This window comes from Apium graveolens, chromosome 5 (genome assembly GCF_009905375.1).
Source record: "Apium graveolens cultivar Ventura chromosome 5, ASM990537v1, whole genome shotgun sequence".
NCBI classification, from domain to species: domain Eukaryota; kingdom Viridiplantae; phylum Streptophyta; class Magnoliopsida; order Apiales; family Apiaceae; genus Apium; species Apium graveolens.
In genome coordinates, this window is record NC_133651.1 from 65329292 (window position 1) to 65347747 (window position 18456).

The window sequence follows — 18456 nt, forward strand, 5'->3', positions numbered from 1 at the left end:
TCTAACAAACGCCTTATGTTTATTTAAGTTCACCTAAATCTATCATCGCATGATAAACTAAGCATATATCACATATATAAACATGAACAAACATCAAGGTAGGCATGTTATATCATCTAGCACATTAGTCTAAGCATTATACATCTCTATGTATCACATGAAGCATTTAAAATCAATTAAAACAATCAAAAAAACAGCTTTAAAACACTTCATGGAAATATAAACAGTTCAAAACTTTTATATAAACTAAAATTGATCACTCCATTAGATCCGTCTCGGAAAAATGAATCCAACGGTATATTGCACGCCCAAAATGGAGTTACGAAACTCCCAGAAAATCAATTTTAAAATCAACAGACGGGCTGTAACGCATTACAGGAATGCGTTACAAGACCTATAACGCATTCCCGTGATGCGTTACACTCCTTTTCATCCAATAAAGTGTGTAACGCATTCTACAAATGCGCAATAGCCTTCCCGCGTGCGCTACACGCGCCGGTTCCTGTTCGCCTCACCTGCCAGCCGCCTGACAACTCTGATTTCTGTCTGCCTTTTTCTTTTATCACAGACTCAGACAAAAGCAGCACAGCAACAGATATGCAGAATATATATATATATATATATTTACATGCTTACAATTTATATATATATGATTATTTAATTACGAATTTAATTGCAACAACTTCAAAAATTCATAATAAAAAATCTATACATCATAAAATTATGAAAAAATACCCAGACGATCTACAACACTTGTAGAACCCAGATGAACATTCAAAATTATTCTGAGAAATGATTTCTCATCAGGCAAAATTAATCCATAATATAACTTGTAAAAATCATAATTAATTCATACAAGCACATAAAATTCTGAAATTTTTACCTCAGATCTATATGCATACAACCTTTGCTCTGATACCAATGTTGGATTTTTAACGCAGCGGGGCATGACAAAACACTTTTACACATACAAAATCCAAATAAAAGCATATAAATCGTGAATAAAAATTCGAGGGATCGAATCTAACCTTTAAAAATAATTCGGAGACAACGATTAGAGATCCTTAGCAGTTGCTCCTCAAGTGTGAAGCACTCCACCGGTATCCACCAAGAAAACGACTTTTAGGAGGAGGAGGAGGTGGAGAGAATTTGGTTTTCTAAAACTTTTGGGTTTCTGGGGTTAGAATAAAAATAGGGTCTATAATAGTGTATTTATAGGCAAAATTTTCAGCTGAAATTTTCTCATAAATATTATTATTATTATCCCATTTATTATTCTCATTAATAATTAAAACACCTTTTAATTATTAATCCTTTTTCTAAACACTTTAGAAATAATTGTCTCTCTTGATTTAATTTCTAAAAATTAAATTCTTAATTAATAATATTAAGAACTTTTCTTAATTAATTTATAATCAATTAAATCTCATTTAATCAATTATTAAATTTACCAATTAATTATTTATTTCACAAATAAATAATTATTTAGCCATTATTAATTAATTCCTCCACCATTAAATAATTCTCTTTTTATGGTGTGACCCTGTAGGTTCAATATTAAGCCGGTAGTAGAAATAAATAATAATAAAACTATTTTATCATTATTTATATAAATTCTCTAATTTATTAAATATGATTAGTTAATTAATCACATTTATTCTACATCGTGAGGGATACTTCTCAGCATATCGCGACTATCCGGATAATATGAATTCACTGCTTAGAATATAAAGAACATATTCAGTGAATAATTACCGTACAAGAAACTCCTTCTACCCTACAATGTCCCGATTAAATACAAGGCATGGATCTCGTGTCAAGCCTATCTAATTCAATCACTTGCTTACCATTTACTATGCGTAGTTCTATGCAAATTAGAAACTCCTTTCTAATTTCATTTACTCTGGCCAGAGATTCCTGAATAGCATAAGTGGATCAGCCTTGAACATTCGCTTCCTTCACTGGAAGGGGTAGATCCTTTATTGATCATACACTATCTTCGTGTACAAATTCCTATGCCCAGAAGAGCCCTAATAATTGTCCCTGGAGACTAAGAACTGAACCAAAGCATAGTTCAGTGTACACAAGATGACTATGATGAACTCAAGTCTAAGGATACTTGTACAACTATCACTATGTGAACAACTGCTGACACGTGAGTGAACTCCATCAGTTGTTCAGCTGTGCGAGTCATGTTTAGTGAACTTATTCTATAATAAGCACCTACATACTAGCTATAGTGTCACCACACAAATGTCTATGAGAACGGACATCCTTCATAATAAAGCAAGCATAGTATGTACCGATCTTTGCGGATTATTAATTACCAGTTAGTAATCCTATGACCAGGAACTATTTAAGTTTAGGGTTATCATCTTTTTAGGTCTCACTATTATGATCTCATCATAATCCATAAAAAGCTTTACTCTAAACTACGGTATATCTTATTTAAACACTTAAATAGATAAAGCCCGTAATAAAAACAAAATAAGTCTTTATTAATATCAATGAAATCAAAACAGATTACATAAAATTTATTCCTAAATCCTAATACATGATTGGACTTAGGACATATTCCTTTCATAGGCTGGGTTACACACACCTCACTCTCCTTATTCTTAAGGATTCTTTGATATTCACCCTGTCCCTCACCAGGCTCACTTACCTTCACACTCCCCTCTTGGATTTTAGTAGATTTTAAAACTAGTTTCTTTTGAAAGAAACTAAAATGGGTTTTCTTTGATTTGGATTTGGAAATTTTTGATTTTGTGGCTTGGGTAGGCACCTGTTTCGTCACTGTCACAGATGTCATGGCCAAAGTTGTTTGCAAAGACACTTGTGATAGAGATGTAGAAGGAATTGAAGTATTTACGTCACTTACCTGAGGCTGCTCCATAATTGGCATGTAGATGAGGGGAACCTCCTTATGGTTATTAGCCCTGTTAAGATCAACAATAATTCTTCTCTCTTGGACCCAACAATCAAGCTTGTTTGTTGGGTTCACAATTGAGAGATCCTCATAAACAAAGTTAGCTATCATCATAAAGAATCTAGCATAATAGATGTTCTTAGACCTCTTTTTAATGTCTCCTAATTTACTCCCCAATTCATACATTATAGAAGTATTGAAATTAAAATACTTATCACTCAGAAGCTTATAGAGCATGTTAACAATAGAATAGCTAACAACGTCAAAATTACTAACTTCGCCGGAAAAAGCCTTAACAAATGAGTCACAGAGAAGCTCCATTCTTTCCTAAGGCCTAGTCTCCTAACTTCACCAAATTTGGTGGCAGTAAGAGCATAACCCATAAAAATAAGCATGTTACTCACATATGTGTCGGTGTGTGGAGCAAGAGTGTCATTTTCAGGCAATTTAAAGCATGCTTCAAGAGTGTCACAGTTAATGTAGTGTTCCTTACCTTTGAGAGAGAAGGTAATGGTATTATCCTTGGAGTTGAACACAGCCGTAGTCCAAATCTTCTCAACAACCTCACAACAGATGACAGGGGACTCAAGCATAACATAACTCAGTTTGCAGCTTCGAATAAATTCCATCATTTTGTGATAGTCTTCAGATGTAGGAATCTCCTTGTTCACCAAAGCCACGAAGTTGTTCTTTTCATAAACATGCCTAGTTTGAGACATGATTTTGACTATGGGTGCCATTGATGTGATTGAAAGTAGTTGCAGAAAAGGGGGGGTTTTGCTTTGGAGATGAAAAGAATTAGAGAAATTTCTTGAGAAAGATAAAAGTAAAAATGAAAATGAAATAGGCTTTTATACTCTAAGAAATAAACGATTAAAAAAAATAAAAGCAAAAATAAAGTAACCAATCAAAGTTGCCCAAAATAGCCGTTTAAAAATAAATAAAACTGTCAAAATTCTAATAATTATCCATCGAAATATACTTACAGGCTGTAAGTAAATTCAACGGATAATGCCTAGAATTAACGGTTAAGATTGAGAGAAATTCGACGGATAAGGATTAAACAGTTATCCATCAAAATAAAAGAACCCGAAATAATATTTGATATTTCAACGAATGATAAAATTCTACAGATGTTCATTTTCAACGGATAATGAACATCCGTCGAGATTTAAATTCTGACTTAGCCAAAATTTCATCTTTGATAAGAGATATCAAGTTTTATTTTGGCTGCATTTCAAATTGCTTAGACATCACAACAAATTAAGTGTAATTAAGTATACCTAACTTACTTACCAACCTAGTAAAGGTGGATTCATCAAGTGGCTTGGTGAAGATGTCTGCAAGTTGCTTCTCACTTGGAACAAAATGAAGTTCCACAGTACCATTCATGACATGTTTTCTAATGAAGTGGTACTTGATGTCAATGTGCTTGGTCCTTGAATGCTATACTATATTTTTAGTAATTGCAATGGCACTTGTGTTATCACAAAAAATAGGAATCTTATTCACCTGTAGACCATAGTCCAACAATTGATTTTTCATCCATAAAATCTGTGCGTAAAAACTAGCAGCAACAATATATTCAGCCTCAGCTGTAGAAGTAGAGACTGAAATTTGCTTTTTACTGAACCAGGATACTAGCTTATTTCCTAGAAATTGACAGGTTCCTGTAGTACTGTTTCTATCAATTTTACAATCTGCATCTAAATAACCAGTTAGATCAAAACCAGAATCTCTAGGATACCAAATACCAAGTTTTGGTGTTCCTTTGAGATATCTGAAAATTCTCTTAATAGCTACTAAATGAGATTCTCTAGGATCAGCCTGAAATCTAGCACAAAGACAAGTAGCAAAAATTATATATGGCCTATTGGTTGTTAAATATAAAAGTGAGCCAACCATGCCTCTATAGCTTGAAATATCCACAGACTTTTCAGTAGTGTTTATTTCAAGTTTAGTGGCAGTGGCCATGGGAGTTTTTGCAGATGTGCAATCGATTTAGTCAAACTTCTTTAAAAGATCATAAATATATCTGGTTTGACTAATGAATATTCCATCACTAACTTTCTTAACTTGTAAACCAAGAAAGTAAGTTAGTTCTCCCATCATGCTCATTTTATATTTACTTTGCATCAATTTGGCAAACTTTTTGTAAAGTTTTTCATCTGTAGAGCCAAATATAATATCATCTACATAAATTTGAACAAGTATACTAGAACCATTAACATTTTTAAAGAATAAAGTTTTATCAACAGTACCTCCTGTGAAATGATTTTCTAAGAGAAAGTTTGACAAGGTGTCATACCAGGATCTAGGTGCTTGCTTTCAATCCATAAGGTGCTTTCAAAAGATAGTAGACATATTCTGGAAAACTAGGGTCTTCAAAACTAGGAGGATGACTGATATAGACTTCCTCCTCAAAATCTCCATTCAGAAAGGCACTTTTAACATCCATTTGATAAACTTTGAAGTTGGCATGGGATGCATAGTTTAGAAAAATTCTGATGGCTTCAAGTCTTGCAACTGGATCAAATGACACATCAAAATCTATTCCTTCTTGTTGACAGTAGCCCTTGGCAACCAATCTAGCTTTGGTCCTAACCACTATGCCATTTTCATCCATCTTGTTTTTGAATACCCACTTGGTGTTGATAGGATTCTTTCCTTTAGGTTTGGGTACCAGCATCCAAAATTTATTCCTTTCAAATTAGTTTAGCTCCTCCTGCATAGCTAAAACCCAATCAGGATCCAACAAAGCTTCTTCTACTATTTTAGGTTCTTCCTGAGACAGAAAGCTGTTGTATAGACATTCTTCTTGAGTTGCTTTCCTAATTTGCACTCTTGAAGATGCATCACCAATGGTTAATTCAAAGGGGTGGTTTCTAGTCCATTTTCTCCATTGTGGAAGATTAGCTCTAGATGAAGAGGCTTCATAGTTGTCTTGATGTGTGACTGAGTTTTGATTAGAAGAAACTCTCCCTGAGTTTGTGGATCTTTGACTAAAAGTTGGGGTTCTTTCTAATTGTGATATGTGTTGGCTTTCAACTCCTATTTATGGCTCAACGGATGTTGATCTTTGCCTTTTGACGGATGATGCATATTGTCTCTCAACGGATGATGCACTTGGTCTTTTGACGAATATTGAATTATGTGCTTCATTTGTTGTAGACTTTTCTGCATTATCTTTAGATGTTATTTCTTGATCATTTTCATCATCACTATCATCACAAATCATCTTAACATTGTCAAATTTAAGGCTTTCATGGAAATCTTCATCTTGTAGTCCTTCAATCTTCTTATCATCAAACACAACATGTATAGATTTCATAACAATGTTGGTTCTAAGATTGTAGACTCTGTATGCTTTTCCAACTGCATACCCAACAAAATAGGCTTCATCTACTTTGGCATCAAACTTTCCATTCTGATCAGTTTGATTCCTTAAGATATAACATTTACAGCCAAAGCCATGAAGAAAGTTTAATGTTGGCTTCCTATTCTTGAACAATTGGTAGGGTGTCATACATTTTGCTTGATTAACCAAGAAAATATTTTGAGTGTAGCATGCAGTATTTACAGCTTCTACCCAAAAGTATCTTGGTAACTTTGATTCTTCTAGCATTGTTCTTGCAGCTTCAATAAGAGATCTGTTCTTCCATTCCACCACTCCATTTTTCTATGGGGTTCTTGCTATTGAAAACTCATGCATGATCCCATTCTCTTCACAAAACAATCTCATCACAGAATTCTTGAACTCAGTTCCATTGTCACTCCTGATTCTTCTAACTTTGAAATCAGGATGATTGTTGACTTGCCTTATGTGATTGATGATGATTTCACTAGCTTCATCTTTGGATTTGAGAAAATATGCCCAAGAGAACTTTGAGAAATCATCCACAATTACTAGGCAGTATCTTTCCTTTGAGATGGACAACACATTGACTGGTCCAAATAAATCCATGTACAATAGTTGTAAAGGTTCTTAAATTATTAAATCAAGCTTCTTTTTGAATGATGCCTTGATCTTCTTTCCTTTTTGACATTCATCACACAATCCATCCTTTGAGAATTCCACTTGAGGAATGCCTCTTACCAAATCTTTCCTGACTAGTTCATTCATAGTTTTAAAGTTAAGATGGGATAGCTTCTTGTGCCATAGCCAACTTTCATCTTGACTTGCCTTACTAAAGAGACAAGTGACAGATTCTGCATTTGATGAGTTGAAGTCAGCTAGATACACATTTACTTTTCTCACTCCAGTGAGAACCATTTTGTTATCTTTCTTGTTGGTCACAACGCATGCTTCAGAATTGAATGTTACTGAGTTTCCCTTATCACAAAACTGGTGATACTCAACAGATTATGCTTGAGTCCATCCACTAGGGTAACTTCCTCAATGATGACATTGTCTTTAGAAATCAATCCATATCCCATAGTATAACCTTGATGTCATCTCCAAAAGTGATATATGGGCCATCTCTCTCCTTGAACTCAGTGAGCAGGGTAGAATCTCCAGTCATGTGTCTTGAGCACCCACTATCCAAATATCCTCACACACAAACCTCACCCACAATATCTTTGGATGTGGATATGATTCACACATCAATTCCTGATTCTTCATCTTTAACTCTTATGGAGAAGCCAAAATCTCAAGCAAGTGAGCATCATCTTTTAGATGATTTATTGGCTCACTTTCCATTTCTTTCTGATTCTACTGAGAAATCTGTGCAAAATCTCAAATCAATCACCATAGCTTCAACAATAGTTTCTATTCCAAATTCTGTCATTTCTACTATCTCGACGGATATCTTTCATCCGTTGACCAGTGATTGTATCTCGACGGATGTGATTAATCACAGTCATCCGTTGGAACTCTCAACTACTACCTCGACAGATGTTTCTCATCCGTTGAATATCACTGCACCACTTGAAATTTCAATTATTGTTACTATGACGGCCTCAACCCCGGGGTCAGGAGTTGACGTCACTAAACACAATAATTCAGAAATATAAACTTCAAGATTATTATATTTATACTAACACAACCCCAAACCAAGATCATATAAAGGTTTGTTGCCCAGTAGTAATACAATTGTTTAGGGAGGTTGGATAAAATTGTATAAATGTTTCGAACAAGTCAAAAAATATAACAGTTCTTTATATTTCTGATAAAAACTGTTACAAACTCTCTCAAGAAATACTGTTGTTCTTGAGAGCCGCTAGGTGGTACAATGCTCGAGTTAATCACTATGTGATGACCTAAACTGTGTTTATATAATACACAGCTGCTACAAATCAGTCTAGGATGTGCATTATCAAATACAAACAGAAAATGATACATATCTTTAACTGAATATACAAAATTCTATCACTCATAACGCAACAGATATCCATCCCTCAAAATAAGGAACAGAATTAATCTTCACAATAGACTGCCTTTAGATGTTGATGTTCTGCAGATACTGATGATGCATCAAATCCTGATGGCACATCATATACTGATGACATCCGAAACAGTCAGATCTTGAGCTCCTCCTGATCATTGAGAATCAGCATGTAACAATCTCCCCCAATTTATGCTTAATGTAATGAAGCACAAATTCCATTTTTAATGATGCCAAAACCAATTACATAATATACAATGAATAAGGCTTACTTCAGTATCCTAAGATAACTGACAGTTGTTTCCAGAAATTTGTTTAACCTTTCTTCCTCCTTGTCTTGAAGAACTTTGACAAGTTTTTTCTTCAACTCTTTCTTCTCTTCGGTATCTTCTCCAAGTTGATAAATGGCTGATCTTAATTTAGAAATTGAACTTTTGGCTATTTCAAGATGACCAATCAACTTAAAGCTTAAGCTGACATCTTCATGATCAGGACTAAAAGATAACTGAGGATTGTTGAGAAAAAATTTCAGAACTGCAGCTCCCTCTTCCATCTTCATTTCTTAACCAGTATAATTTCTATACTTAGGAACATAATCACCATTGTATTTGTCTTTTTCTGTTCATGACACTTCTTCTGATACTCTCAAGTATCATAGAAGACCAGTTTCTGGTGATATTGTCCTCAACTCTAAGAAGATAGTGAATATATTTCAACTCTGTCACAGTCTTCATCAAGAGTTTCTGCAACATAAAGCTTTTCACTTTACCATCTCTTAATAAGTACAGAATCTCCTCTCTGACATCATCAAGATATATCTTTCTATGTACAATCTTTACAGCTTCAACCTTCTTAAGATGTGAAGGAGTAACTCTTTCACCAAGATTGTCAGTCTGAATATCTGTGTCCAGTAAATTAGACCTCAGAGTTTCCATTCCAGAATTACCAATACCTCCTCTAGTACGAGTTTTGATAAGCTTTAGCTTTTCATTATGTTCCACCCAAGAAGGTTTCTTGATGGACTTATCTATTTTCTCCTGTTCTAAAATAAAATCCTTTAGTCATGCTGACATAAATTCAATATGCTTGAATCCTTTAGGATAACTAAATGAATAAACATATTTCCAATTTTTATCCTTCTTGCCGAGAGGAGCATAGCCTGCAGATAAATTGTAACGCCCCCAAATCTAGGGTCAGAGGATTTGGTCATCACTATAAAATCACAATCCAAAATAATCTGTTAAATAATTAAATTAATGCCACCGAAAGATATTTATCATCTTATAACCCCAATTAATCCAAGATCTTTTAAGGTTACAGTTCTAGAAACAAGATGTCCAAATTCCACAAATAAGTTTTCACTTTCTTTTTAAACTCTTTTCAATAATTCTCAATTTCAAAACTTAACCCGCTAGTATAGCTTCGAAAAGAAGTATACTAGACCCAGCTATAAAATACATAACTATAATTGAATATAATTTAAAAAACTTTACACAAAAAAACTTACACTAGTTCGCAAACCCTGGACCAATCGCCTTCCAATAGCTTCTTCCTTGCTTCCTCGAATTACGTGGCTAAACAGCGCAATCTAATCCTCACTGGAGGTTAAATTTAAAAACAGGCAAGTATGAGCGGAAGAAATGCTCAGCAAGTTTATTATAACATATAGGGTCTTTTTGATATAAAACCGACGTCTGTAATAGAGCAGAACCTTTAAAATCATAATTGCTGAATCAGAAAATTTAAGTTGAGTAACCCCAGAATTGGTTCCTTAATTGTATTCAAAACCCTTTTGATATTTTCAAGCGAAATGCTTCAGCAATACTTTAAATCTTGACGAGAATAAAACTAGAAAAACTGTGTTTCCGGAATTATTGTAAACAATAATAACATGAACCAATGATTATAGACTGAATCATAAACTTATTCAAAATCGAACTCTTGAGATTAATACTTATTTTACTGTCATATCAAATTAGATGTCAACACGAACTTTGATGCTCACAACATCCCATACTGAAGTCAACATCAATCATCTATACTAATACCACCTTTGATATTTAACAACGTAAGTATCACCATAAATCGGAAACTGAATCAAAACCACATTTCACCTTTTATACAAAACCAAAACACTTGATAAACCATTCCTTATAAGATTATCAGAAGCATTATAATAATTTAGCTTGGAATCCTTAAACGACGGTGTGTTTCCGCCGGTGATCAGCCGCGGAGCTTAAGGGTTTTTAGCACATAAACGCAACAAAAATGTAAATTTAAATCTTAAAAAAAAATGAAACCCTCCGCAGGATCCATGCGAAAAATAATATTTAATTCGTAGTTCAGTATGTTTACCTTAAGAAGCTTTACGTTAATGGAAAGATGGAGGTCTTTAATGGTGATCCAAAAACGATGAACGGAGATCCTTAGCAGCTGCTCCTCAAGTGTGAAGCACTCCACCGGTATCCACCAAGAAAATGATGTAATGAAGGAGGAGGAAATGGAGAGAATTAGAGTTTTGTAAATCTTTTTGGTTGAGGCAAAAATAGGGTCTATAATAGTATATTTATAGGCAAAATTTTCAGCTGAATTTTTTCCATAAAATATTATTATTATTAACCCTTTATTATTCTCACTAATAATTAAAACACCTTTTAATTATTAATCTTTTTTCTAAACACTTTAGAAATAATTCTCTCACTTGATTTAATTTCCAAAAATAAAATTCTTAATTAATAATATTAAGAACTTTTTCTTAATTAATTTATAATCAATTAAATCTCATTTAATCAATTATTAAATTTTCCAATTAATTATTTATTTCATAAATAAATAATTATCAACCATTATTAATTAATTTCGCCACCATTAAATCATTCTCTTTTATGGTGTGGCCCTGTAGGTTCATTATTAAGCCGGTAGTAGAAATAAATAATAATAAAACTATTTTATCATTATTTATATAAATTCTCTAATTCATTCAATATGATTAATTAATTAATCATATTTATTCTACATCGTGAGGGATACTTCTCAGCATATCGCGACTATCCGGATAATACGAATTCACTGCTTAGAATACCAAGAACCTATTCAATGAGTAGTTACCGTACAATTAATTTCTTCTATCCTGCAATGTCACGATTAAATACAAGGCATGGAACTTGTGTCAAGCCTATCTTATTTAATCATTTACTTTCCCATTCACTATGCTTAGTTCTATTTAATGTAAATTAGAAACTTCTTTCTAATTTCATTCACTTTGGCCAAAGATTCCTGAACTAACATAAGTGGATCAGCATTGAACATTCTCTTCCTACACTGGAAGGGGTAGATCCTTTATTTATCATACACTATCTTCGTGTACAAATTCCTATACCCAGTAGAGCCCTTATAATTGTCCCTTGAGACTAAGAACTAAACCAAAGCATAGTTCAGTGTACACAAGATGACTATGATGACCTCAAGTCTAAGGATACTTGTACAACTATCACTATATGAACAACTGCTGACACGTGAGTGAACTCCATCAGTTGTTCAGCTGTGTGAGTCATGTTCAGTGAACTTATTCTATAATAAGCACCTACATACTAGCTATAGTGTCACCACACAAATGTCTATGAGAACAGACATCCTTCATAATGAAGCAAGCATAGTATGCACCGATATTTGCGGATTATTAATTACCAGTTAGTAATCCTACGACCAGAAACTATTTATGTTTAGAATTATCATCTTTTAGGTCTCATTATTATGATCTCATCATAATCCATAAAAAGCTTTACTCTAAACTGTGGTATATCTTATTTAAACATTTAAATAGATAGAGCCCGCAATAAAAACAAAACAAGTCTTTTATTAATATCAATGAAATCAAAACAGATTACATAAAAGTTATTCCTAAATCCTCATACATGATTGGACTTAGGACATATCTCTTTCAATCTCCCACTTGTACTAAAGCCAATCACTCTAGTATCTAATACCCATCTTGTCTTTATGACAATCAAAGTGACTCTGAAAAACTGGCTTTGTGAGTGGGTCTGCTACGTTGTTATGTGTGTCAACTCTCTCGACGTTGACATCTCCTCTATTTTCAACTCAGATTCACCACCAAAAACAAGAAAAATGTCCTGAGTCCTTCGCAAGTACTTAAGGATGTTTTTCACTTCTTTTCAGTGGTCTTCACCTGGATTGGACTGATATCTGCTCGTCACACTAATTGAATAAGCAACATCAGGCCTTGTACACAACATCGCGTACATGATAGATCCTATTGCTGAAGCATAAGGAATCTTACTCATACGCTCTCTTTCCTCAGGTGTCTTAGGAGACATTTTTTCGGAAAGGGACACTCCATGGCTCATCGGTATGAGACCTCTTTTGGAGTTTTCCATGCTAAACCTTTTAAGCACTTTCTGGATGTATGTACTGTTAGTCCCTTAACAATATAGCAAGAATTATAGAAGGGGGGTTGAATGGAATTCTTGAACCTTTTTCTCTGAAATAAAAATGTTCAACTCGAATATAGATATAATGTTTTGATTAGCACAATGCGGAATAGAAACTTAATTAAATCAAAATATAAGTAATTAAAAACAAGAGTCTTTAAAAACTTTCTGGTGGATTTAAACAATTCCACCAGAGATATATATTATATATCGAGAGGACTCTGTGTGCAAGAATGCTCACAGCTGCTTACAAATTGAACTACTGAGAATACAGGGAAATGCTAATAATTCTGCTTACAAATATTTCTCTGTTTTTTTGTATCTCAGCTCTCTCTTTTCTATTTGCTACATTCTTGATTTATATATCACTAAGATTATAAAGTCAAAAAGACTGAACAAATATAAAAACTATCAGTCTTAAGCTTTGCTGCTTTTCGTCCTCTATTACCCGATTAATGGGCTTCCACAGTAAATTTGTATACATCTCGACGGCTGTGCTCAGCTTTCACTGTTCAACTGCTGTTTGAATTCTTTATTAGTTGAGTACATGATCATCCGTCGGGTTGTTGATCATCCGTCGGTTGCTTTGTAGGTTATCCGTCGGGTAGCAATCAAGCATATGACTTCATTTCACTTATACAGAATTACAAGACATCATTTATGTACAATTAATCAACCTATTCTGCATATCTAGTTAAAGTCAACATGACTTATATGCTACTACAGATTCTATACAAAGGTGCATACATAACTGTGCTACAGACTTATTATTACATAAGCTACTCACTCGATGGATAACAAGTTAACATCCGTCGGGATTATAATGAGTTATCCGTCGGGACTATAATTCTTATCCGTCGAGTGCTATATTATTTCACTAAGTAAAATCCACTTAGATGTTTTGTTTATGAAATCATCAAGTACACAACATATGCACAACAATCTCCCCCAATTTATGTCTACTGGAATAGTAGCCATAAATTAAGAGGTACTTGATGATAACAAAACATCCTAAACATTCAGCTTTAAAGATAAGTAGATAATACTAAAAGTGCTTCAAATAATCAAAGTGTACAAGGTTTGGCTCACAGTCATTTCAAGATGCTCCTCCAGCCTGAGCAGATTTTTATAGTTCCTTGAAGGTCTGGATCTTCTTCCAAGCTTTCTGTTATTTTCCTCAATCTGATTTTGGAGCTTCCTGTGGAATTCCAGTTCATCAGATTCTGAATGATCTAGCTTTTCTTGCATTTCCAAGAGAGTCTCATTGCTAGAGATATTCAATTGGTCTTCTAATCTGAAGAATCTTCTCACACCCTTGTCATCCATGAACTCCATCAGCCAGTAAGGCCTTAGATGCACTCTTCTCCCTGTGTATGGGATGATTAGAGTCTTTGGGAGTGCATCTTTAGCTCTAACACTCCTTAGTTCTTCAATCTTCTTCAATACTAGTCTTCTTGCAGTGACATTGAACCCAAAGTTTTTCTTGAAGGATGAATAAACTTTAATCAGCACAGCTTGGCTCTCTTGAAGAATCCTATGAAGTGGCCACTGAATCTCCCTTCCTCCTTTGTATTTGAACACCAACCTTTCAGGTAGGTTCCTGTATGCATCCATTCCCCTTACTTCATCCAGTTCATCCAGATAAAGATTTAGATCTGAAAATTCTTTGATGTCACACAAGTACAAGTAGTCTCCCCTGTTGACTTTGGGTTGAGCTTTAACGACTGATTTGGATTTGAGAGGTGACAGCTTCACTTTCTTGACTGCCCTTGACTTTGTCCTTTTTGGCTTGCTAAGGATTGGTAAGCTGAAGTCAGGAATTGGTATGTTATCCCACTCTATTGGCTCATCCTTTGGCACCATAGGTTCACCATGAATATTCCTGTTGGGATCCACCACCCTTATGTCTTCAAATACCACATAGGGCTTTGATGCTTGAGTTGTAGCTGGTGTGGATTCCTTAGGAAATTGATCTTCCAATTCCTTGTCAACAATGTCCAGTTTCCTTTTTGTTCTCCTAGCCAATTCTTTCTTCCTTGGGGATTTCTTCTGTTCTTCAATTTTCTTCTTTGATTCAGCAGCTTCAGATGGTTGAGAGGGAATTTGTTGAGATGAATTAACAGCCTGTAGCTTGGCCAAGATAGCAATCTGCTCTTTCTTTTGTTTAGTCTTCTTTGAATCTAGAGCAGCTTGCTTCTTTTCCTGCTTCAATCTGGCTTTTTCTTCTCTTTTTGCTTGAGTAAATTGTGGATGTCCAGCTACCACATAAATTTCCTTTCCATTTCTGAATATCTTAGCAATTCTCCTTTTTGAAGCTTAATCAGCTGGATCTTTATAGAAGACAATTGACCTTGACAGAAGCTTCTTCTCATCAGGCTTGGGTATCTCATAAACAGTGTCCAAGGGGTTCTTCAAAGATGATTTTGGATAATTTGCCCTTGGTTTTAGAATTGTTTCAGCCTTTGGAGATTTGATGCAGGAAGATTGTCCTCTTTCCAGATAATTCATGCTCATCTCATTCACACTGATTGGCTTGACTTGAGAGTGATGGATGGCTGATTTAACTGGCTCCTTGACAAGTTCAAACTTTTTCTATATCTCCTCATCAATCTTATTCCAGTTGATCAAACTCAACTTTCCTTTCTCAGCAACTTTCAAATTTGCTGCTACTGCTTGAATTAGATCTATACCATCTTCAACTGGTGGCTTGGAGACAGTAATTGAAGGTACAATTACTTTGCTGATTTGAACTTGAAGTGTCTCCCTCTCACTTGGTCCTTTCTCCCCCTTACTTGATTCTCTCTCCCCCCTTTTTGTTATCATCAAGTTGAGGAGTTAGGCCTTGTGCTTTAGCCAGTTGCATGAGAAGATTTGTCTGAGTCTGTTGATTTTGAAGAAGGATAGCCACTGAATTCTCAATAACCTGAACTCTGTCTTCCAGCTTGGCCAACTTCTTTTCAGAATCTGATTCTCTCCTCAATCTTAGTAATAGATCTTGCATGGTACCATATGGTATTACTGAATCCAGCTTCTCAGAATTGTAGGTCTTCAAGTCAGCTATATCCCTTTTTAGTTCATCCACACTCAGATTCTGTCTTAACTGCTGGATCTTCATGAGATGTAGAGAGTCTAGATGAGCTTGAAGAATAGCTTTGGTACCAGCATCTGAAGTTTCCTGAAGGGCCTTTTGAATAGCCATCACTTGCTTAACCAAAGATACACCAAATTGTCCTGGTGTAGATTCCTTTGTCCATGCCCATTCAGGTAAATCTGAAACAGAACTTGGGCCTTCATCTCCCCCTAAGTTCATGCTTCCATCCAAAGAAACAGAGTCATCATCATTAGAATTTACTTCAAATTCTTCAGATGGCTCACCAGCTTGAGAAGGCATCCTATTCACAACAGCTTTATCTCTTTGAAGAGATTCTGAGGTGTGTACTAAGTTCAAAGTCTGTTCTGCCTCCACATTGCCCTGAGCAGCCAACAATTGATAGGCTGACACAGGATGAGTAAAAGTGTCAGCATCCAATGAAATGTTATTAATTACAGCTTTGTAATGTTGCTGAAATTGTCATTCTTTTTCAGCATCATCCACAATTATTGACTCACTAGCAATGGCTGGATCCACCCTTATTTCTCCTGTACCTGCTTTTCTCTCAAAATCTCTCTTTTGTTGCATCAGGGTCTCACCCTGGCTCCCCACCCTCACACCCTCACCTTCACATACTAAGGTGGGACTCCTCTCACTCACTTTTGCCAATCCTGAATAAATGGATTGCTGAGTTTCACTCTTTTCCTCTCCTTTTGCCTGGGAGCAACCCAGCCTTTCACTCAATACACTCTCCTCTCTCAGTCCTAAGAGTGACTGTACAACCACTAAATCTTCTGCACTTGAAATAATTGAAGTTTGAAGTTGTGCAGAGATACTCGACGGATAAGTGATATCCGTCGAGTGAGTGGTAATGCTATTCGACGGATAACTGCTGTTAAGCTTATCCATCGGGATACAATCACTACTCGATGGATGAGCAATATCCATCGAGAGAGTAGAAATAAATGAGGTGGGAAGAGAAACTATTGTTGACTCTGTGTTGATTGAAGATATTTGAGGCACAGAAGTCACAATAGAATCTGAAAGAATTGGCAAGTGAGCCAACAAATCATCTAAAAGATGATGCTCACTTGCACTAGATTTTAGCTTCCCCAACAGAGTTAAAGAAGGGGAATCAGGAATTGAAGTGTTTATCATATCCACTTCCAGAGAGTTTGTTGGTGAGTATGGTGTTTCAGATGTTTCTATTATTAGAGATTTTGGCTGTGACTCCACATTTATTGGAGCCACATCAAACTGAATTTGGGAAAATGCAGGGACTGTGTCTTTAGCACCAGTTTGCACTGTGTGTGTGCCCTGTGCATCCCCAGTGGTTTTGGATTTCTTCTTTCTTGTGTAAGTTTGGGGTAAGCTTGTGTCCCTAACCCTTTTGGCCTGTGCTCTTGGCTGAGAGCTTTGTTCAATAACTACATCCTTTTGGGAGGATGCAGCTAGAAGTGAGCTTTTGTCCTTTTATGCACTACAGTTTGTTGAGAAACTGCAGTGTGGCTAGGCTGGGATTCACTCAACTTTCCAACCTTATCCTTGGGGTTTCTTTGATGTTCACCCCTTCCCTCACCTAACTTACCATCCTTCACACTCCCCTCTTTGGCTTTGGTGGATTTTTCAACTGGTACCTTTTGAGAGATACCAGAGGGGGTTTTCTTTTATTTGGATTTAGAAATAACAGTTGTTTTGGCAGCTTTGGTAGGCAACTGTTTGGTCATTGTCACAGTTGCCATAGCTGCTCCTGAACTCAAAGAAATTGAGGGGGTTGGAATAGTTGAAGGGATGGATGAACTTACCTCACTTACCTGAGGTGCCTGCATTACAGGAAAGTAGAACATTGGCTCATCCCTATGATGGTTGGCTCTGTTCAAGTCTGCAATGAGTCTTCTCTCTTGAACCCAACAAGCCAGTTTGTTGTTTGAGTTCTCAAGCACAATTTCTTGACATAGATGGTTAGCCAATAACATGAAAAATCTAGCATAATACACATTCTTTCCTCTTTTAGCTAACTCACCTAGTTTAAAACCTAACTCAATCAAGACAAGGTCACTGAAATTGTAATATGTATTTGTGACTAGCATGTATAGCATGTTAAGCATGGAAATGTTTACAGAATCAAAATTACTGATTTTTCTAGAGAAAACCTTAGTAACTACATCACACATGAAACTCCACTCCTTCCTAAGACCCATTCTTCTAATATCACTTAGTTTAGAAGTAGGAAGTGCATAATGCATGGAATTAAGCATATTGATAAGATCAGTGTCAGTGTGTGGTGAAGTCACATTATTATCAGGAATTTTGAAACATGCTTTTATCACATCACTATTGATACAGAATTCGTTACCTTTGATGGTTAGAGTGATGGTCTTCTCAGTAGAGTTGTAGATTGCAGTGGTCCACATCTCTTCACCAACTTCACAGAAAATTGTGGGTGATTCCAGCATGGCGTAATTTAACTTGCAGTTTTTCACAAAGTCCGTCATCTTATGATAGTCTTCTGATTGCTGAATACCCTTATTGACCAAAGCAGTGAAGTTGTTCTTCTCATAAATGAACCCAGTTTGAGACATAATCTTTACTACAGGT